Source organism: Lactuca virosa, chromosome 2, assembly GCF_052849685.1.
Source record: "Lactuca virosa cultivar CGN04683 chromosome 2, Lactuca_virosa_CGN04683_v6, whole genome shotgun sequence".
Classification (NCBI taxonomy): domain Eukaryota; kingdom Viridiplantae; phylum Streptophyta; class Magnoliopsida; order Asterales; family Asteraceae; genus Lactuca; species Lactuca virosa.
This window is the reverse complement of record NC_136427.1, coordinates 204530493-204554162: the sequence shown is the minus strand read 5'-3', so window position 1 is coordinate 204554162 and position 23670 is coordinate 204530493. Positions and strand designations below refer to the sequence as shown.

General features: G+C 37.5%; 2 long non-coding RNA genes and 1 other non-coding gene across 6 annotated transcripts; all 3 read left to right on the top strand.

The window, feature by feature from the left end:
- Positions 1-1309: 1309 nt before the first annotated feature.
- LOC145156738 (uncharacterized) lies at positions 1310-12078 on the top strand. Its single transcript, XR_013736895.1, has 2 exons — positions 1310-1421; positions 11907-12078. It is a non-coding gene; the product is annotated as an uncharacterized LOC145156738 (long non-coding RNA).
- Positions 1544-1631, top strand: LOC145161831 (small nucleolar RNA snoR109). The gene has a single exon (XR_013738704.1). It is a non-coding gene; the product is annotated as a small nucleolar RNA snoR109 (small nucleolar RNA).
- On the top strand, positions 3668-5887 carry LOC145156737 (uncharacterized). Of its 4 annotated transcripts, none has more exons than XR_013736894.1 (5): positions 3668-4070; positions 4360-4466; positions 5226-5282; positions 5506-5642; positions 5752-5887. It is a non-coding gene; the product is annotated as an uncharacterized LOC145156737 (long non-coding RNA). The 4 variants fall into 4 exon arrangements; XR_013736893.1 differs by having other exon boundaries at positions 5469-5642; XR_013736891.1 differs by having other exon boundaries at positions 5226-5642.
- Positions 12079-23670: the final 11592 nt, after the last annotated feature.

The window sequence follows — 23670 nt, the reverse complement described above, 5'->3', positions numbered from 1 at the left end:
CAAATGATGTAAGGAAGGCAAGATGTATTCATCGTTTAAGAAAAAAAATGAGTTAGCATATGAAACATCATACCACAATTAAGAACAATTAGTGGTGCATGAAAAAAAAAACATAATCGAGCAAGCTGAAAGTAAAGAGAAGCAAAGGTAAGCTTGTACATTAGACGTGACAAAAATTGACACAATCTGAAACCCGACACGAAATCGACAAAAAATAAACAGGTTTGGGTAAAAGATTTTGACACGTTTAATTAAAAGGGTTGACATGACACAATACATAAATTAAACGGGTAAAGTTAAGATTAAGATTTTCAACTACTAGAATATAACCCACTTATTTATATATAAGATTATAAGTTTGTATAAAATTTTAATATTTCATAAATATATATCATATATATTATTTTATGATGGATTGGGCTAATCTTGTTTGTATTAAAGCGGGATAGATTAAAGAAAAAAAAAAGGAATAGTGTTTGACCTAATTTCCTTCCCTTTCCATATCACCCAAAGCACAAAGCCACAAACACACTTCGTCTTTCTTCTTCACTCATTCCGTCCTTCATTCCACTGGGAATCATAATAAGTATCGCCCCTCGACCTTGCAGTTTGAATTTCTAATGCTTTTCAGCTTTTGGTTATTTCTTTAAAGATATAAATTTGGGTATTGGTTTATGCTAAATTATACCGATTACACGGGTTATATTGATTAAACAGATTAAAAAAATAAATTTTGAAAATAAACAGTCGTGTCAGGTTACACAAGTTTAAACGTGTCGTGTTATGACCTGACCCTGTGTATTAAATAGGTTGTGTCTGTGTCAAACAATTCCAACCCATTTAACATTCAACGTAACACGACACGACCCGTTTGACACCTTTATTTAGTGCCCATGCTTGAAGATTTCTTTCAAATAAACCTTGCCTTCCATTTCTTTATCGGCTGATAAATTAGGCAACAAAAAATCAAAAGGAAGGAAATCAAGAACCAAAGGAATAAAAGTCCAAATGTTTTGGGTTTTTTTAACAAACCGATTTCATGCAATCCGGTTTTGATTCGGTCCGAACCGGTTTGTATAAGATCGAGTATTTCCCGGTTTTAGTCTAAACCGGGTTTGACGTTTTTGACCTCATCCGATCCAGTTTCAAAACCGAAACCGTTTTACCAAAAAAACCGGTTTGCGCACCTCTATCTAGAGCTAGAAGTTCATCAATGCACATTATAAAGCCCAAACTGAAATAACTAAAAAGCCCGTAAGCCCAAAATATGTAGGGTTGTAATCTAATCAAACAACGAGACTCATACGCTCGAAACGCCTCTATAAACCAAGGTTAACCATAGGGTTTCTAATCTCACAAAGACGCCCTGATTTCTACAAATCTTGTTGTTACTCGAATTCCAGCATCATTTAGATCTAAGAGTAAGTATGTTCATCTGTTTGAATAATTCATCTGTTTGATTTAACATTCAACAAAAAATAAATATATAGCTGCATTGTACCAAGAATTAGGTCCATTGATACCTTTGTCTTGATTGCCAAATCGGCTGTAGCTAAATTTAGTCTGAAGTTTTACTGGCCGGTTGTCGTTAATCTCAGTCGATAAATCTGCTTACCGAATTTCATATATTCTCTCAATCACTTGTTCATACTTGATTTATGAAACTTGTTTCGTTTTTATCATTGATTTTTAATGTTCATTATGTGGTTTGCCTATTTTAAACAATTCTAACATTTTTTTGAACTGTCAAACAAAGTTTATAAAGATAACAATGCATCGATTCATGTTATGATAAAATACAAACTAGTTATAGATTATAATATATTTTCTTTAAGCAACAATTATTAATATACGCACAATAGGTTGGGTTTTAAAGTCTTTTTAAAATGATAACTCAGTATTAGGAGTTGATTGAAGCCAAGTTTAGGAGTTGGAAGGCAAATGTTGATTATTCAAATCTTGTTATTGACGAAAAATATGATTATTGGCAAAAAAATCTAACCGTTTACATGATAATGATCTTGAATGGTGGTGTTAAACTACCAACATTTTACCTAAACAAAAAAGTTGGTGTAATTTTAAGATGTGATATTTGATACTTTGAGATTGTGTTATGAAACCGACTGAAATGATTGCCGTTTATAAACCACGAGGGTGGCAAACATGACATGTTTAACAAACGGGTTAGAAAACCTTGACCTGAAAATGAGACGTTTAAACTTGTGTAAGTTGTTTATTTTCAAAAATTATTCTTTTAACTTGTTTAATCCGTATATCTGTGTAATCTCTGTATAATTTAGCATAAACCAAAAACCCAAATTTGCATGTCCAAATAAATGACCAAAAGCTGAAAAACATCATAATTTCAAAGTTCCAAGTACTCATCCTAAACAACCATTAAGTTTCATACTAACGTTGAACATAACTACTCAGTTTATTATAATCTTTTTTTTTTTTTTGAAACCGGCGGAATTTATTAAAACCACGGCCTAAAGGAAAAAGACCGGGCACAAGATTATTATAATCAGATGGAACTTTTATATATATATATATATATATATATATATATATATATATATATTCTAAAATAAGGAAATAGTGATGTAACTATACATATAATAGTTCAAGAACATAAAATTTATAAAATTAGGAAACAACTATGAAATTACTAACATAGTTAAGGCTGAGAGGGATGTGGAGGTTGTAACTGTGATGCTCAACGAACAAAAAACTAAAATGATTGAAAAAGGAGATGAGTCGGGGTGGAGGCTTGGAGAGCGGCAACACTTGCTATGATTTGTAGTGGAACAAAGGTCAAAACGAGTGAAGAAGAAGACAGAGTGTGTTTGTGGCTTTATGCTTTCGGGGAAACTAGAAAGTGAACGAAATTAGGTCAAACGTGGTTAAATGCATATTTTTATTAGCTTTTCAATACAAAGTTAACTCAATATTTTTTTAGCCAATCCAATATAAAATTATATATGATATACTCCTTACATAATTTTTCACATGAGAAAGAGCCTTATATGTAGCATTTTACAACTTTGACTTGTTATAATAACTTACGAAACAACACGAAAATTAAATGGGTAAAGTTAGGGCTAAGATTTTCAACTCGAGAATAACTCGAAGATAACCCGTTTATTTATATATAATTTTTTTATATTTTATAAATATATTATATATAATTTTATACTGGAATGGGCTGGCTTTGTTTGTATTCAAGCGGTATAGGAAAAAAAAGGAATGTATTTGATCATGTTTGACCTAATTTCCTACACTTTTCAGTTTCCCCAAAACCACAATCACACTTTGTCTCCTTTTTCACACATTTTATCTTTCATTCCACTGCGAATCATAGTAAGATCCGCCTCTCGGCATTGTCGATTTAATCTCGTCTCGTCTTTGTCACTCAATTCAGTTTTTGGTTCGTTGAGCATCACAACTGATTTCTCTGCGTCCCTCTTAACTTTAGGTATGTTAATAAGTTTATGGTTGTTTTCTGATTTCAAAAATTATGTGTTTAATCTGAGCTTTTATATGTTCAATATGTGTGTAGTTTCATGGCTATTTTCCAATTTCAAATATATAAGTACAATCTAGTATAATCTAAGTAGTTATGTTCAATTTGAGTATATAATTTTATGGTTGTTTTGGATTATAACCTTAAACTTTGAATTTCTAATGTTTTTCGGCTTTTGGTTATTTGGGTTTTTGGCTTGTGTTAAATTATATGGGTTACAAACTTATACGAGTTAAAAGGATAATGTTTCAAAATAAATGGGTTATCTGGGTTGTGTCGGGTTACACGAGTTTAAACATGTCGTGTTCATGTCGAGGCTTTCTTTCTGACCCATTTATTAAACATGTCGTGTTCGTGTCAAGCAATTCCAACCCGTTTAACTTTCGACCTGACACAACACCACCCGTTTGCAACCTTTATTTGGTGCCCCAATATTTCTTCAAAAAAAAAAATGCCTTGTGTTTCTTTCGTTATGGTTTGATGAATAAGGGAACAAAGGTCAAAAGGAGGAAAACAAGAACCAAAGTGTAACATCCGGGTCATGGAGGTAATTATTATTGATTTATAGCTTTTGGATGAGGCTCACGACGTGAGACATGGTGGTCACGTCATGAGTGGCCATTGACTAACTGACCCGTGTTTTTGAGTCTCGTGACGTGAGTCTATTGGTGCTCACGACGTGAGGACGGTCTGATGACCAAAACCTTAATATTTCGGGTATTTGATGGGATGAGAGGGTTAGGGTTGCCCATCCTTAGCCTCTCTCACTCTCTTGCCTCCTGAACACCCTAATCTCGACCTACTTGGAGTCCTTAGCCATTTTTGTTTCATTGAAGCTCTCTTTGGTGGTTTTTGTCTCACTGAAGTGGAAGAAGACCTTGGTGGAGCAACATCTTGGCTATCCAGCTTCTACCTCACCTTCTTGCAGAGCTTTTGGACCATTGTAAGCCATAAAGCTCTGACCTTTTTATCTCTTGCATGCTAGATCTAAGTGTTAAGCTCCTTTTTGCATGGTTGTGAAGGATTGCATGCATGGGATCCATAAAGTTGGCAACTTTATGGATCATTGAGGCATTCTTTGTAGTATAATCTTTGGATTTGAGTTTTTGAGTAGTTTTAGAATCCAAGCATGAGTCTTGATCTCATTTTCCTTCTTTTGACCTAGTGAGAGTTTGAGTCATGCATTGGACATGCATGACTAAAAGCTATGATTTTTATCATCCTTTCGGTGAGGGAGAACCCTCTGGAATGCCCCAAGTAATCGTTGGATGGAATAAGAGCTTAATGCTCAAAGCTGGCCATGTAGCGCTCACGACGTGAGGAATAAGCCTGTCACGTTGTGAGAACGTTTGCCTTTCCGACTGTTTTGTCCAGATTAGGTCACGACGTGACTCTGGAGGTGGTCACGACGTGATGATGATTGGAATCAAGACTGGGCGAGTTGATTGACTGAGTTGATCCGCTGAGTTAGGACCGGGTCAAGTTGATGCTCACGACGTGACCATGAGCTGGTCATGACGTGAGGGTCAACTGTTGGAGTTTGGACCGTTGACTTGAGACCATTTTGGAACATTTGGGGCTTAGGGTTCTCTAAATGGGTTGGGTCATTAGTTGGCCTAGTTTGGACTTGGGCCATTATTGGGCCTCATGATTATGGGATTAACCTTAGAAAGTAACTAGGGTTGGTATTGATTGTGTTCAGCGTGAGGAGCCGTTGTGCAGCGGACTTGGGAGTGAGATTTGCTATCTTCTGATTGAGGTGAGTTTTTCTCACTATACTTGTGGGTCGAAGACACCAATGCCGGCCCACTAGGTTATGTATCCTGGCATAGAGGATGTTGCTATGTTGTAGTGATCTGTTAGATCTGCATGTTTATTTGTTTCCTGTCTATATGATTATCTGTTTGTTGGATATATCTTATCTATTTTGTATATGTCGACATAGTATGGTTAGGTTGAGGTAGTACTGCTTTTTGTGGTAGCCAACAAACCCGGGAGCAAGCCATACATAAGCTGAGGGCCCGGAGGGTAAGCCAGAATTATGTTGTGGGCTCGGGAGCAATTCGGATATGAGCTGTGGGCTCGTTAGGCAAGTCAGACTCATATTGTGGGCTCAGGGGTAATCCATGTTAGTTGTGGACCCAATATATGTTGTTATATGTTATATGTGTTGGTACTTTGGGGGAACTCACTAAGCTTTGGCTTACAATTTTAGTTTATTGTTTTAGGTACTTCAGAGGATTGTGGGAAAGCGAAGGCCTGATCGTGTACATCTCCTTATTTTTATGTTATTGGTTTTTGGGACACTCTGATATGATGTTACTTTTTGAAACAACGGTTCTTTTTGTAAACAATGATGGTTAATGGTTGTTTTTGAGAAGTTTTAAATTTTATGAATTTTGTAATGTTATACAAAAGAATAAAAGCCTAAATATTTCATTTTTTTTCCAAATTGCTTTCATGCAATCATGGGTTTGATCCAATCTGAACAGGTTTGTATAGGATCGAGTATTTCCTGGTTTTAGCCTAAACCAGATTTGACTTTGTTGACCTATTTCGATCCATTTGGGGTAAGGATATTAAGGCATATAAATAGGGTGTTAGGGATCATAACCTCTTTGCTCATTGGCTTGACTTTTCGCCTCCTATCTTCCTTCCTCTCCTTGGACGATTCTATTTTGGATCCTCCACATCCAAGAAAGGTGACAAGTATAATATCGCAAGCCAGAAAGTCTCTAGCTGCAAAAGAGGTATGTCATTTTGTCTTTCTTAGTAGTTGCAGTAATAAGTTTAAACCTAGATTATTAAAGGTTGCATGCGCACATATGAATAAGGATCTGCTCAGGATTACATGCTAGAACGCCTTCTTAGGGAGATGCCTTTTCGTGCCTGATATGTGAACTGTTGGAGATGCATGATAGTGTGTAGGCTAAGGATCTTCAGGAATTGTCTGATAGGATTGCCTGACCTTTATGATGCGTTATTGTATGTTGGTTTTGATGTTCGAATGTTGCTTGCTTTATGCTATGTGAAACATATATTGATGTTAATTAACTATTAAGCAAATACGTTAGGTTGCATTCCACAAAGATTAAATAATTTTAGAATGCTTAATTTTGCTCTATTGTGCATCTCTTGTTTGAGTTCAACCGTTGTAGTGCAAGATCTTTCAGTCAAAAGATTGTTTAGTTTTTGTTGTACGTGGTTATGCCTTATTGTATGTTGGTTTTGATGTTCGAATGTTGCTTGCTTTCCACAAAGATTAAATAATTTTGAGAATGCTTGATTTTGCTCTATTGTGCATCTCTTGTTTGAGTTCAACCGTTGTAGTGCAAGATCTTTCAGTCAAAAGATTGTTTAGTTTTTGTTGTACGTGGTTATGCCTTATTGTATGTTGGTTTTGATGTTCGAATGTTGCTTGCTTTGTACTATGTGAAACATGTGTTGATGTTAATTAACTATTAAGCAAATACGTTAGGTTGCATTCCACAAAGATTAAATAGTTTTAGAATGCTTGATTTTGCTCTATTGTGCATCTTTTGTTTGAGTTCAACCGTTGTAGTGCAAGATCTTTCAGTCAAAATATTGTTTAGTTTTTGTTGTATGTGGTTGTATTCGTAAGATAGTTAGTTGACATTGGTAGAACTTTCTTCCGCAGCTAATAGCATGGTGGGTGGAAATTCCTAGTGAATTAGGAAGAGTGTTAGAATGTGTTAGTGTGGATACTTGTGTAAGAGGAATCCTAGAAGGAGAATACTAAAATATTAACAGTGTGTACTCATTTGAGAGCGTGCATATGTGATTAGATTGGTCAGAAGTGGTCACGAGTAGTGACTTAGGAATCTTGAGACAATTCTTGGGACGAATACGGATAGGTGTGGAAGGTAGTATGAGTCCGTACTATTGAAAGCACATCATCTATACGAGGATCTGTAACACCCATAAAATTCATGCCAAATTTAAACTTTTAAAAACATTTCAAATCTATTAACCATTACAAACTTGTTTTCAAAATATATTATATCAGAGTATCCCAAAAACAAAGTGATGTGTGTGGAATGCACTAGTTTTATCCTACTTTTTAATTATGAATTTGACACACAAAAGGCAGTGAACCTGTCAATTGGTGGTATAATTTAGCAAGCAGGGTATCGAACTCAGGGAACGGAAATTAATCTAACTACTAGAATTATCTAAAACAAATAGTAAAATAGAAGGGTTTTCTCTAGTTTTGCAAGACTAGAAACTTAACTAACACTTAACAAAAATGCAACTAAATTCAATAATAAAGAGGACTTCTATTTAGGTTCGAATCATTTGATCCTATGGTTGATTTTATGGTAAATATATCGGATTAACTTTTCATTGGCTACCGATTAGGATGCTTAGGTTCACGTTCGCTATTGCTAATCCTTAGAAAACAGATTAATTCAAGCAGTGACCAGTTGTCTAAATTAATAAGTTCCCTAGTTAATTAATCCGGGTTAAGTAAGACTTGTAATGGTTAATTGAATTAATAATTCACTTAATCTCTTGTTGATGGTTTATCACACAAGCTCACACATTAATTTACCTATTTTCTAATTAATCCTAGTTTCACATTCGCTATTCCTAGGCATATAACTATGTTGTCACATAAATCACATGAGGTAATCAATTAAGAGATGTTCATGCAGCTTAACTACTTATCAATTAACAGAAAATAGTTATGGTTAATGCATAAGGTTCTTTAAATCGTCTACCCTAAACAGAAGACAATCGTTTTAGTTCATAATTACAGTAACAATCAACTCAAAAACGAACTTCATAAGTTTAAACATGATTCAATCAAAGGTTAAGTAAGAATACACTTGAATTGCCTTTAAATCAAATGCTTAGTCTTGATCTTCGAGTTTCTAGGGTTCCAGCAGTGCCTTAATCGTAGCCTAGCCTTCAAGGGTTTTTCCAGAGCTCCTCAATTCGGGATTGTGACTCCTATTTATAATTTTCGGAAAACAGGGTCTACTCGTCGAGTAGATAACCGACTCCCCGAGTCCCCCTTGTTGAATCCGTATATGACAAGGACTTTACGTATTGCTACGCGAACCTTCGTGGGTACTCGTCGAGTAGACGTCCCTACTCGCCGAGTAGCTTCAGAATTTGACTCTTTTCTTCTCTCTTTAGTTCCCGAGCTTCCGATCGCCTCTCCTACTTCCTTTTTTGCTTCCGAGCATATCTTTTGGAGTGAAAATACAATTTAAACATTATTAAGTACCTTTTGTCCATAATTTGCAAATAATTAGCTACTAAATAATAAAAATCTATACTAAATATATAGCTAAATATGCACATATCACAAAGTCATAAAAATGAGGAGCTGTACGATCACGCCTTAGCCTTGCCACGATCCCCTGATGTACCTGAAACAATAAACTGAAACTGTAAGCCCGAAAGCTTAGTGAGTTCCCCCAAAATACCCATACCCGCAACAATACATATATAATCATAAACAACATACTATGGGTCCAGTCAACCATCGGGTTGGAATACCCCACGCCCTCAACCTTCTGGTTGGAATGCCAACATACTATGGGTCCAATCATCCTCGGGATGGAATACCCCAGGCCCACAACCAATAGGTTGGAATGCCCACATATTATAAGTCCAGTCATCCTCGGGATGGAATACTCACGACCCACAACCAACAGGTTGGAATGCCGAGGTCTATTGGCTTTCGCACAAAGCAGATAAGCCTCAACTGCCAAACAAACATGTGCACATATAACAGATAATCACATAACAGTCTATAAACAACAACTGATTTAACAGATCATACCACATAGCACATAATACCATCCTATCTACCAGGATATCGATCTAACAGATCATACCACATACCTCATAATATTATCCTACCCTCTAGGATACCGATCTAACAGTTCATACCAGCATAACATAACCAGATAAAAATCCAAAGGGCCGGCCTTGGTGCCTTAGACCCTTGAGTATAGTGAGGATAACTCAACTCGCAACTGCCGACTGGAAATAGAAAGCTCAACTCTCGGATCACCGCCACCAACTCCACCACCTATATCCAACACATCCCAAAGTTCATAAATTCCCGAGATACCCCCAGAAGTCAAGTGGTCAACCCTTGGTCAAAGTCAAAGTCAACTGGAAAGGTCAACAGTTCATGTTAACCTCAACACGTCGAGCACCCTCAACTACTCGCCGAGTTCTTGCCTAATTTCACCAACTCGCCGAGTCACTCACTGACTCGCCGAGTCCATGGAAATCTTCATTGGACTCGCCGAGTTACTCATCCGACTCGTCGAGCCCACGACCAAATTCATCGGACCCGCCGAGTCGACCATGACACTCGCCGAGTCCATTCAGACCTTTGTCCATACAAATGCTTTTTAAGCCATGCAAAGGCTCCAGATTGCAGATCCAACCTTCCAAGGCCTGCTTATCACGTAAAGTTGCAAACTTTACGTGCATGCAAAGCTTTAAGGCCCTAAAATGAAAAAACTAAGCTTGAAATGAAGTCCAACTCTTGAGGGAAGGCTCATACTTGCCAAAGCTGCTACCTTTATGGATCTAGAGACCAAAAGGAGTCCATATCTGAAGTTGCAACTTCAGATCTTGGCTCAAACACAAAAGCCTTTCCTAAAACCCACCCAAAAAGAGGTTAAAGATGAGATGAGCCAAAGAGACAGCTTAATACCTTCCAGAGAGTGTCAATTGATGTATATCTTTGCTTCCCATGAGTTCCTAGCTTCGATTTTACTTGTTTCCTCCAAGTGTTCCTCACCAAGATCTCTCTTCCAAGCTCTATCACGCCAAAGAAACACACACACGATTTAGGGTTTAAGGGTGCCAAGAAGCTGTAAAGGGGAGGCTGGGGTAGGCCAATGATCCTTTAAATAAGGTGCAACACCCTGGAATTTAGGGTTTCATCTGTCAGCTCCTACTCGTCGAGTCCCCTCTTGGACTCGGCGAGCAGGTCACTAAATCACGCGGACCAACCCGCTGCTACTCGACGAGTAGGGAAACCAACTCGTCGAGTAGACCTTGGAAACAAGAAAATTCTTATAAAATCAATACCTGAGAATCGGGGCGTTACAGGATCAAGAAGAGTCGAAAAGGCTTCTAGGCAACTGGTTGAGAGTAGATAGCATGGTTCAACACCATGATTTGTTGCAGTGTGTTTCCGCCTTTATCGGTTTTCCGGTTATGGTTGTTCAGGATGAAGACGAGGTTGGTAATTGTTCAGAGCTTAGTGGCCAAGCCAGATTGGATTTGATTAGTGAAGACATGGTCGAGTTGTTCGATTTTAAGGTCTCAAGGGCCTTGTTAGAGGTAGTACCAGTTTGAGTCATATGAATCATGAAAGAAGCAATTGTGATGATTGGCATATGTACGGTTAGCCGATGGTTCGTGTTGACGTTTGTTATGGCATGGTTATACTTTATTTCCTATATCTTGTGTTCAAAGGAGAGAATATCGGATTCTTACCATATGATAAATGGAAAGGAAGATGATCTCTGCATCAGTGGTTGCCCGGAGGAGGCAAGGTTCGATTTGATGTGAATCGTCTTCGTCTTATAGCGAAGAGATGGCAGAGATTCGTTCATCTAGTAGATTTAATGGTCGTGGTAGGGACTATGATGTGAGCTGAGCCTTCGACCTAGTTTTGAGAAGAGCGGGTGTTCCTGATACATGTTGAGTTTATGATTCCAGTGTCCGAACTAGAGGGTCGACATGAGAAGAGGGAGTTGATGCATGGTCAGGCGTTACTATATAACATCTATGAGATTCGAGGTCGTCAATGTTAACTAGTAGATCAGGAAAGCCATGGTTATTACATCAGGTTTGGAATATGCACATATGGATTGTAATTGTGGGTAAACTCTGATTATTAATTAGGATTGTAATTAGGTTATGTTTAGTGTGAGGAGTCGTATTAACAGCAGCTCGAGTGTGCAATTTTGTTATATTCAGTTAAAGGTTAGTATTCTCACTATATTCGTGGGTCGAAGGCACCAATGTCGGCCTATTATTTTGTTATGTAGAATGTTAGTTGTTATGTGACTTTCATATGTTTGCATGACCGAGTTGAAATAAACCTCAGGGTTGGCCCCATATTTGTTGATCGGATTGAAATAAACCCCAGAGCTGGGTCCATTATTGTATGACCGGGTTAAAATAAACCCCATGGCAGGGCCCTAGGGTTGGGCCCATATTTTTTTTTGATCGGGTTGAAATAAGCCTCGGGGTTGGGCCTATATTTGTATATTGGGTTGGGATACACCCTAGGGCTAGGCCCAGTTGTATGTTTGGTATGTGGTACTTTAGGGAACTTACTAAGCCATGTGATTACAATTTTTGTTTATGGTTTCAGGTACTTCCGGTAAAAAAAAGGAAGGGTCCGACATGATGACACAACATCCTACCCTCATGATTTCCGCACATTTTGGATACTTTTACTCTGATATTTTGGATATTATACCTTTTGATTGTCTTTGAACTATTTGACGATTGAATTTATTGATATTAAATGAAAAACTTTATCACTGCTTTTGGGGATGTTACAAAATAATAAAGAAAAATACATAAATTCAAAGTTAAATGACAAACCTTTAAATAGTGTAACACCCTATTTGGTGTTGTACTATTCACATACACCATTTTTGGTGTAACAAATGATGTAAGGAATGCAAGAGGTATGCAACATTCAAGAAAAAAATGTCGGTTTACATATAAAGAACATCTGACCACTATGAAGAACAAATAGTGGTGCATGAAAAAAAAAAGCAATCAATAAAGCTAAAAGTAAAGATAAGCAAGGATAAGCGTGTATATTAGACGTGGAAAATTAACACGACCCAAAATAAACAAGGTTGGGTAAGAGATTTCGACAGGTTTAAGTAAACAAGTTGACACGACTCGACACGAAAATTAAACATGTAAGGTTAAGATTAAGATTTTCAACTCAAGAATGAATCGTACATAACCCATTTATTTATATATAAGTTTTTATAAAAATTTAATATTTTATAAATATATCATATATAATTTTATATTGAATTGGTCTAAAAAATAGATTGGATAAGGAATGAATTTAACCATGTTTGACCTAATTTCATTCACTTTCCAGCTTCCCAAAGTAGAAAGCCACAAACACACTTTGTCTTTTTATTCATTCATTCCCTCATTCATTCCACTGTGAATCATAGTAAGTGTCGTTGCTCGATGTTGCCTCCAAGCCTTCACTCCCGTCTTGTCTCCTTTTTATGTATTTTAGTTTTTGGTTCATTGAGCATCATGCATCCCTCTCAGCCTCTCACGTATGTTAACAATTTTATGGTTGTTTCTTGATTTCAAAAATTATATATTCAATATGAGCTATTATATGGTCAATATATGTATAGTTTTATGGTTATTTCCTGATTTCAGAATATATATATATATATATATATATATATATATATATATATATATATATATATATATATATATATATTATAATGTGGATGGACAACTATTGTATGGACGTGTGGACAGTGCTATTCTATGAGAATTACTAAGAGAATATGTTGTTTAGTAATTTGACTACGTTTAATGTTATACAACTAACGCCATTTTCATGCATTCTCACTAATTGTTATTCATTTTTGTTCTTACACATCGTTTTTCCCTCATTTTCATTTTTATAGAATACGACTCAATAAACATTCTGACAATGTTCTGACAGAATGAGAATAATAATAATAAGTCTATAATAACCTTATAGACGATTTAATTAGTGAGAATGTATGGGAATGACAATAGTTATTGAAGATTGAACGTATTTATATTATTAAAAAACATATTTTCTTTGTCATTCTCACTAAATAGCACTGTCCACACGTCCGTACAATAGATGTCAATCCACATTTGAACCTAGCTCTCTGTAACATCCATAAAAATCAGGCCAAATTTAAACTTTTCAAAACATTTAGAAACCAACAATTATTACCAATTTGTTTTCAAAACAGTTCTATATCAGAGTATCCCAGATTCATAGTCATAAAAGGTGAGGAGCTGTACGATCACGCCTTTGCCTTCCTACGGTCATCTGATGTACCTGAAACAATAAACTGAAACTGTAAGCCCGAGGCTTAGTGAGTTCCCCCAAAATACCGATACACTGCACATAACACATATACAAATAACAACATATACTGGGTCCACAACTTTACAGACTGGATTACCCCCTGGGCCCACAGTGTGAGTCTGGATTGCCTTCCGGGCCCACAGCTCACATCTGGATTGCCACCGAGCCCACAGTACGAGTCTCCCTCAGCTCGTATCTGGAATGCTCCCAGGTTTGTTGGTTACCGCACGGAGCAGTATCACCTCAACCCATCTCACATAACATGTCGACATATAACACAACCAATGCACATACAGATAATCACATAATACTAAAGGTAGTCCTACAGATCTACCTAACTGGCATAGCAACTAACATGCAACACTAACTCATACTCAACATACTACCAAGTGCTTGGAAATCATATCCAATTGGCCGACCTTGGTGCCTTAGACCTCTTAGTATAGTGAGGATAACTCACCTGGCACTGCTGAAGTCCCGCGGAATAAACTGCAATTGCTGGTTGATAGATTCCCGAACTGCCAACATCAAACAATACCCAATTAATAATTGGGTTCCAAGCCCAAGGTCCACCTCACACTCTAAAGGCCCAATAGTCAAGTGATGGGCCAAAGCCCAACATATGGCCCGATTTTCCAAATTGGGCCCAGACCTCTACATGGTCTTTCCTTAAGGCCCATCCATTAATTCTTGTCCAAACTATTGGTATACCAATGGCCGAATATCTCATAATCATAAAGGCCCAGTTTAGGCCGACCTACGACCCAATTTTCCAAATTGGGCCCAAGTCCTTCACATGGGCCTTACCATAAAACGCATCCAGTTATTTTGGTCCATTTACTTGTTCTTGGATAGCCCATCAATAGTCCAACCACCAAGGCCCAAATCAAGGCCCAAGTGAAATTAGGATTTTCATATGAAATGACGATTAGGATTAAGTGTTTCTTACTTAACCCACTAAGGACTTAATCCATTAAGTCCAATATTGCCTTAGGTTAATTTGCCAATGATTATTATTTAATATTTTAAGTTTATTAAATAATTCCCGTGTGTGTCCCAATCAATTCCCAAAATTAGGGTTTCATGGCATTAGGGTTTTCCAAACCCTAATTAGGGTTTCCAACCCAATTACTAGCCCATTAATCAATTGGTTGGGCTTTTAGGTCCATTAGGCTTCATTGGGCCCATTAGGGTTCTTTGGGCCCACTAAGGTCTCATTGGGCCCACTAGGCTTTCTTTGGGCCCATTTTGACCAAACATCTCAAACGAGTCCAAAACTGTAAACGAGACACACCGCCACCCAACACGGCGGCCGGTGGCGGCAGCCACCACTCTACGGTGGTGGTTTGGGTTTTTCTTTTCATTATTCCATTTGTTACAATTTACAATGCTAAACCCCAAATAACACATACACACACACTAATACAACACACACACACACAACCACCCTAGTGGTGGCCGACGGTGGCACGTGGCGGCAGCCACCACCTCATGGTGGTGGTGGTGACTTCTTTTCAAATTCCAACCAAGGGTTTCCCACTTACACACTACAACACACACTACATTACACCCACCTAAAGTATACAGAAATCACACACACACAACCACCTTACATGGTGGCTGGTGGCGACGGAAAGGAGGCAGCAAGCGGCGGCCACCATGGCTGGCGGCCATGGTGGTTCTTTTCCTCGATCTCCGGCCAGCATCACACACATATGACTTCTCTCTCCTGAAACACGCACCCAATCGTCGATCTAAACTAAACCACGCACCCCTCACAGCCACTCAGTGGCAGTAGGCGGCGGCTAGCAGCGGCCAGTGTCGGCAGAACTCCCCCACGTCAAAGGCTACTTCGAACAATAACAACAACAGCCGAGGAGCGGACCTGCTGGTGGTCCTTGTCTTCATCAACAACTCTCGCGGCGGAAATGCTTGGTGGTTTACGACCTCTACAGCGGGAGTGGCGGCTCCGGTAAGGTGGTAGCACGGACGTCACGTCGGAATGGAATGGAGATTGGTGGCAGTCAAACAGCAAGATGGAAACCCGATGGTCTTTGTCGCCGGCAGCAGGAGCTCCAACGGTGGATTACGACTCGGTAGTGGTAGGTAACGGCGCCGGAGATCAAAAGGGAAAGAGGGTGGCGGCTGGAGCTTACACCATTAGGGTTAGGGTTTAGGTTACGGGGTGGCGACGGTTATATACCTGGCCCTTCCAAACTTATTACCATAATGGCAGAATATGTCCCTCCCCATAACATTTTTTTCCAATCTTAATCCAATATTTACCATTTAAACCCTGCCTTCCCAAAATCCTTTCATATTAAGTCCTTAAGTTACCAAATGGCCCTCCACTTTGAGAATCTTTTGCAAAACAAATCCAAAAATTACACTTTAACCCCCGAGACTCTAAATCATGTCATTTGGCTTCCCGAAACCAACACTCAGTTAATTATTATTTGATTTTGGGCTAAAATAATATAAATAATAATAAAAATTACCTCTCGGGGTTCCGGGTTTATCATTTAATTATTCTATTTTAAATGGGATGTTACAACTCTCCCCCACTTAAATTTGATTTCGCCTTCGAAATCGTTTCTTATCATCCCTTACATGGCAGACAACTTGAGCAACACGGCCACAACTAGGAGCATAACCCCAGTCTTTCCAAGGCAACCGTAACCAACCCTCGCAGGGTTCTTAAACCTGAAGATAAACAAATTCCTTGCAATATAATCACATTTACTTAATCCGCAATCTGAAATGTCAAGATGGTCTGGCTCCCTGACAGACTGCCCACACTGAATCATTGCTGAATTCATTGCACTTATCTCCCAACTGGCTACTCAACTGCTAATAACCTGGGGTTCCCACTAGAAAACAGAATCACAAATCCCACACTGCTACCTGTAATTCTTTTCTTGACAAGAGATTAAGTACTCCTTCAGGAGAAACTCGTTTTGATAACCAATTCCCAGGGATATAATGAACAACGGGATGTAAACTGGGAGATGAAACCTTTTTGAATCAACAAGACAATGTTTCCTTTATCCTCAGGACCAACATACATATATCAACCGGCTTATAAGCACGAACACTCATACATGGCCCAATCAGCCTCGGGCTGGAATACCAGGCATGCCTACGACGGGTCCAGTCATCCTCAGGATGGAATACCCTCGTATCATGTACATGTTTGGCCCGATCAACCCTCAGGTTGGAATACCTAACGCGTCAGGTCCAATCAATCATAGAGTCCGGTCATCCTCGGGATGGAATACCCTAGATCAGAATACCATTATATATGAAACTCGGGTCTAAACTCATAATTTGAGGTTCAGGGACATGCCCTTGTATTTCTCACCAAGATCTTCTGATAACGACTCTCCCTAATCTCAACAATGTGTCCATTCCGAAAACGCTCAAAAAGAAGAAATGAACTACTAAGATCGCTAGGCCCACAGCCTATGACTAGAATACCCCTACAAGGCCCTCAGCATAGGTCTGGATTGCCTCTGAGCCCACAACATAAATCTGGTATGCCCTACCTTGCCCTCAGCTCATGACTAGAATGCTCCTGATAACTATCAATATTGTCCACAAGAAAAGGCCTAACCAATGCCCTTCACAACACCAACCAACATCACGATGCTGAATCCCACCATGCAAACACAAACCCGGTATCCAACTGGAACATGCTTCAACTGTGGTGACCCCACCATTTCAGAAACGTGTGTCCTAGGCTAGTCAATATCATCAACACCCAAGCCCAGGCAAATCCAACAATGCAGGTTCCAGCTCCCAAAGGCCGAGCCTTTGTCATTACCGCAACCCAAGCAAAGACCGATAACAAGGTCGTAAATGGTACGTTTCTCATAAATGACTGCTACGCGTCAGTACTTTTTGATTCAGGTGCCGATAAAAGTTTTGTGTCTTTGGAAATTGAGCCCATACTTCACACATCTCGCACGATTCTTGATGAGTACTTTACCGTAGAAGTCGCCGATGGAAAATACGTTTCACTCAATGCAGTCATCCAAGATTGCACTTTCGATTTTTGCGGTCATAAATTTTCTGTCAATTTAGTTCCTATGGAACTTGGTAGCTTCGACATCATCGTAGGAATGGATTGGCTATCCCAAAACCATACTGAAATAGTATGTTACGATAAGTTCATTCGTATTCCTCTCGCCGACGGTCAAAGTCTTCGTATTTATGGCGAGACTCATTCGAAAAAGCTTAGTCTTATGTCATGTACTCAAGCTCGATCATATCTACGAAAAGAATATGGCTAAATACATAATACAAACTATAATACCCAAATTATACAAAATTTTCTGCATTAAAAATCAATAGAATAACACAATGAAACTGAAAAGGGTATCAAACTATCAAGAGAAAAACACATACAATGTAGATTAAAATCCACTGATCATAACAAAATGACTAAAAAAAAAACCCCTTGATTACATCCAAAAATACGTTAAAGAGAAAAGGTAAGGACTAAGGATTGTTAAGTCCTCTCTTCTTATAAATAGCTTTGAAGCAAGCTTGCCTAAGCTTCTTTGTTCTTTCTGTCAATTCCATACCTGGCAATTTCTCCATCATCTTCTTATGCCCTTCTAACGTCTCTATCTCCTCCTTTAATCCCAACTCCTAGTTTTTTTTTTAAAAAAAGGTAGATGCAATATATTTTTCGTGTGAGTTCACAAAATTTACAATGAGTTAAGTTTATATAAATATAAATCAGGAAATCGTAGTAAATCAATTGATTTGATGTGGAATATGCCTAGGGCCATTGTTTATGTTATAAAGAAACTAATAATTAAAATTTTAGAAAATACCAAAACTACTTTGGTTACCAAGTGCAGGCATGCATGCATGAGTAATGTATAGAAGGTTATTATCGTAATTTACCTTGGCATTTTGAATGAGGGATTGTAGGCTCGTAAGTTTTCTATGAGGCCATCTGTTTATGTTTAGCTCTCTGCATCTTTTCTTCAACAATGTTAACCCTATCCCTAGTTCCTTTGCTGCCATGATTATCGGCATCTCAAAGTACTTCGCTATCTCTTCAAACTCCAATGGTCTCAATCTCTTTGCCACCTTCCGGCCACCGTGATCAGTGGTGGCAGTACTAGAACTACATGTAGCCTCACCACCGGATTTACAGTCTTCACTGAAACTAACCAATGGTAAATTACCATCCTCCCAACAATCCCATAAGCTTATGTCTTTAAGGGGATCTAAATCGTGAAACTCATTTCTAGAAATGATGTTTTGATCTTTGTTAAGTACTGTGGAAACGTTCTGATCGAGCACTTCATGCAATTTTTCCGACAACTCGTAATCATGATGGTCGAGCATGTCACCACTGCAAAAATCCAAAAAAAAAAAAAAAAAAAAACTCAAGATAATCAAATCCAACACGATGAAAGACTCTTTTTGATAACTACAAATCCAAACCATGTTTTGATCAATGTCGACAAAATCACTTTTCTGTGCGAAAGATGGTGTAATGAGTAACGTTTATATATATACCTGAAAAGATCTTGATGATCAAAGTATTGAAACCAATCGAGGTCATCTATGGGGTTTTGGTGATCTGCAGGTGGATCCATTTGTGAGGGAGAAGTTAAAAGTCGCGATAAGAATGTGATGATTTATATAAGTGAAGTGGGAGAAGTAATTAATAGCAAGTTGTGGGAATGCAACAAAACAAGTTAAGCACTTCTGAAAAATTGATAAATGATTTCGGTAACACTCGCGGAATATAAACTAGTGAAAATTACAAACGAAATTGAATATATATAGTCTATGATGTTATGGTTATTGTGTATCTAACAAATGAAGAAGAAAATGAATATATATATTCTTTGAGCCGTAACCTTCTTCTTCAATTCACACACATATACGTATATGGTGCTGAAAATTATGACTTGTGTGCCTCATGCATTTAATGCATCACATGCCTACTGCATATTCTTGACTTTGAAGCTACGTACCAGTTTCCAATTTCCCCAGTAGCACACTTTTCATTAGAAAGTACTCCAAGTCTTCACGCATGCAAATTATGACTTGTGTGTCGCTATAGGTATGTCGTTGGCCCTTGTTAAAAACCTATAGCGACAACAAGTCATCGTAATAGATTAAACTTGTGGTGACAACAAGTCGTCGCTATAGGTAACTAATAAAACTATATTTTAACCCCGAAGATATGATTGGCAAAATCTATCTGACGAGACCCTCGTGATACCTCGTGACGAAATTGAAATCAACGAGAGTCTCCACTTCGTGGAAGAACCGGTAGAAATCATGGATCGAGAGATCAAAAGAACAAAGCAAAGTCGTATTCCCATTGTGAAGGTCCGCTGGAACGCTAAACGAGGACCCGAATTCACCTGGGAACGCGAGGATCAGATGAAACAAAAGTATCCACATCTCTTCCCAAACTCTCGAAATCCCAGTCAAAATGAAAATTTCGGGACGAAATTCCTTTTAACGGGGGGATGATGTGACAACCGTCAAATTTCGGTCAAGGCAAAGTCAAACTAAGTCAACAAGTCAAACCGGTCAACTCCCTTAACCCTTGTATGTTAGGGTTTACGTTATGTAATAACTGTACAATTCGCTACTTTAATGAGAAAACATCATTTGGAAAATTCGTGTGTTTGATTTTCCTTAGCCTTTACAGTGCTAAACGACATTGGAAATTTAATAAACCCTACTCAAGATTACTTGACGCTAATAGGATCAAAACCCATACACTACGATATAAATTGACGTTAATAGCAACATAGTATAATACAACGTTATAACTATAATCCAATTAAATTATGATACCATATTAAAATCAAATCAAAGTATAATGCTCTAATTAAATTAAAAGAATCAAACTTGAATGCTATAATTAAACTTCAAATCAAAGTAGATTGTTATAATCAAATGATAACCTATCTTTTATAAAACTCCATTTTTTAAACTTTACATTAAATTTTATAAAACTCTATTTTTATAAACTTTACTTTAAATTTTATAAAACTCTTATATTAATTATGTAAAAGATGCTTGTGTTAGTGGGAAATTATGAAGACCACCAAAAGCAAAAAGATTATTCCCATGGTCTCCCACTCACACCTCCCATCCACTTTCCTTTCCTTTTTCTCCCAACATATTATTCTCTTCACCACTTAAACCTTCTCTATTCTTTCTCTCACTCTCAATCTCGAAATTCATCCAAGAAATACTCATATTCCAGCCAAGAACAATCTATTATACTCCAATCTTCATCCCTCTTGAAGCATTCATCAAGGTATGTTGTTAAAAGTTTCAAATTCATACAAGAAACAAATTAAATCCACCAAACTATCTAAAACTCATTTTATGCATAAACCTAATTTTTCTCAGAATCCCATCAATAAAATAAGAAGTTCTGGAAATTTTCAGAAAATAACTTATTTTTATTGAATTACTATAATTATTGCAATAAAGTAGGTCAATAATTCACATAAAATACTTTTTGCATTCAATAAATTCTGAGAAAATTCTGGGATGACCAATATATTGATTAAACATAATTTATGAAGTTTCATGCATTTATATTACTGTTTACTATTATTTATGATTTTATTGATTAATTAATAATGAAATATATAAAAAATACTTCCCATAGTTACAAATATCCGAAACTTATACAATGGGCTCTATATCATGTCATAAAACTATGGTTAATTTTACAGAATTTTTGGGAATCATTTATTATTTTTCCTGGATTTTATTGTTGTTTAATCATTAAAGTATTAAATAAATACTAAAACAGTTCAGAAAAATATAAAAATTTTACAGTAATTAATATTGTATGAAATAATGATTTCCTAATAATTTCATAATTTTTCAATACTGTTTACTATTTAAAACCATTTTCCTAAGTATTTAAGCATGTAAAAATGCATTTTAATGATTATTTCATATAAATAATTGTTAAAATCTGTAAATAATTATAATTGGGCAAATTATTATTTTAATAAGAAATTATTAAAATCTGGCCTAAATTGAAAATATAAATTAATTATGCAAAGTAATTAATTCAATTTAAAATTCATTTAACAAATGAATATCTTAATATTCTAATCAAAATGAATTATTGTTAATTCATCTAATATAAGAATATGTGTTTAATTATTTGTATTAATACTCCATTCTCGTTTAGCAGTTCCTAAACCAAAAATATTAATTATATTAGGTTCTACGCCATTTTGACCCGAACCGTCTATCGTACGACACACGCATTTCGTTTTGGGACTAAAGTGAGTAATCTACCCCATATTTTATAATTTTCAATACTTTTGGGGTGTATCATGTGGTTCTAATATGTTCCAACTTCATTTTATTGTTTTATCACAATTGAGACATTGTTGGGACATTTATACGTGAGTCATTAATTGTATAACTACTGTTTGTTTACGCTACATGTACTTGTAGTGCATTACCATTTTTAGTCTAATCTCCATGACTATGCCCGTATTCTTGAGGTACGTTATGGACAATAATAGCGCTATTGGGTTGACCACCCCGCCTTGGGACGCTAAGGTGATTGATCGCACGTGGTTGAGTGTGTATGATGATTAGATGCTCCATCCTATATATATTTATATATATATATATATACATATGTATATATAGGGTGAGGACTTATTGTTGTCGTTATCATTTGTTAATCAATTTTTGATTTATAAACCGTTATCTCAAATACAATTGTTTGCCGACTTCAAAAGAAAACAAATTTCAAATTATAAATGTTTCAACTTCACAATTTTCTCTACTAAAATTAGATTACTCACCAACTCTCGTAGTTGACCTGTTTTTACCCATGATGCAGATTTGAAGAATGAAGTTGATGAAAAATAGGTTGTGCCTTAGAAATCCACAAGACTATTTAAATTTGATGTAATAAATGTTGTTCGTATTTGGATTTGTATTTGTATGTTGTGGATCTTGTTTGCATACTTAGTACTTAATTGAATCTAATCATATTATAACATAGTTGTCATGAGACTTTGAACAATATATCACGTCTTGATCGATTCCGACAAGGATCGGGGTGTGACACCCTGTCCGCAGGCCTCCCACATAATACCCATCTTCCCAACGTGCTCCAAACAAATCTCTCGCTATCGGGCTCTAGAAATCATATCATTCAGGGTCTCGCACCATGAATCACTCACTAGCTCAATCGTACTCATTTGAACTGCAGTAGCTGAAGCAACCTCTGCCCTAAACCGGCTACAACAACTCCCAAGACATAGTCTCAAATCCCGAAAGTGCAATAGATCGCACAACCCATCCTTACTGTACGCTGCAAGAGGCCCAAGGCGAATCAGATCTTAGCTCCTACGAGTCGGAGCGGTGCTCGCGTACGCCTCATAAGATACTCATGCCACATCGACCCATCTGCGCTCACTAGCACTGAGATATTGTCGCCAACCCATGCGACTAACTGACCCCGAGCTAGAATACAACCTGATCCTAGGGTCCCAAGTCTGCTCACTTCTTCGAGATCAAAAACTGAAAGGGCATAATTCTTTCCCTAGAAAACGACATTCCAATCCTATCAATTAACCATTCTACTCCCAACTGCATAACTCCAGCTTAACATAATCATCACTCCTTTCCGGAGTCCCCTCAACTCACATTCCGGCCTCAAGCAAAACCCCTGAAACCTCAAATCTAGAAACTCATGTGCTAGCCTCTCCCGCTCAACCCGTGGAATGTAACGAGTACAAAACATCCCCCTGATCCCAAGTAACTGCAGCCCTCTACTCATCAGAATATGTGTCCCAATAACAAGTCTCGGTACTGGAAAGCTCGACCAACTCCTCCGCCTATCGTCGTTACAGATGTTGTAGCTGTTGAGGCAGCCGTCTCCGCAAGGGTTGCATAATGCTCGTAGAATTACTCAACTATGGAGGTCTTAATAGACTCGAACATCTCCGGTAACTGTCCCCGGACAATC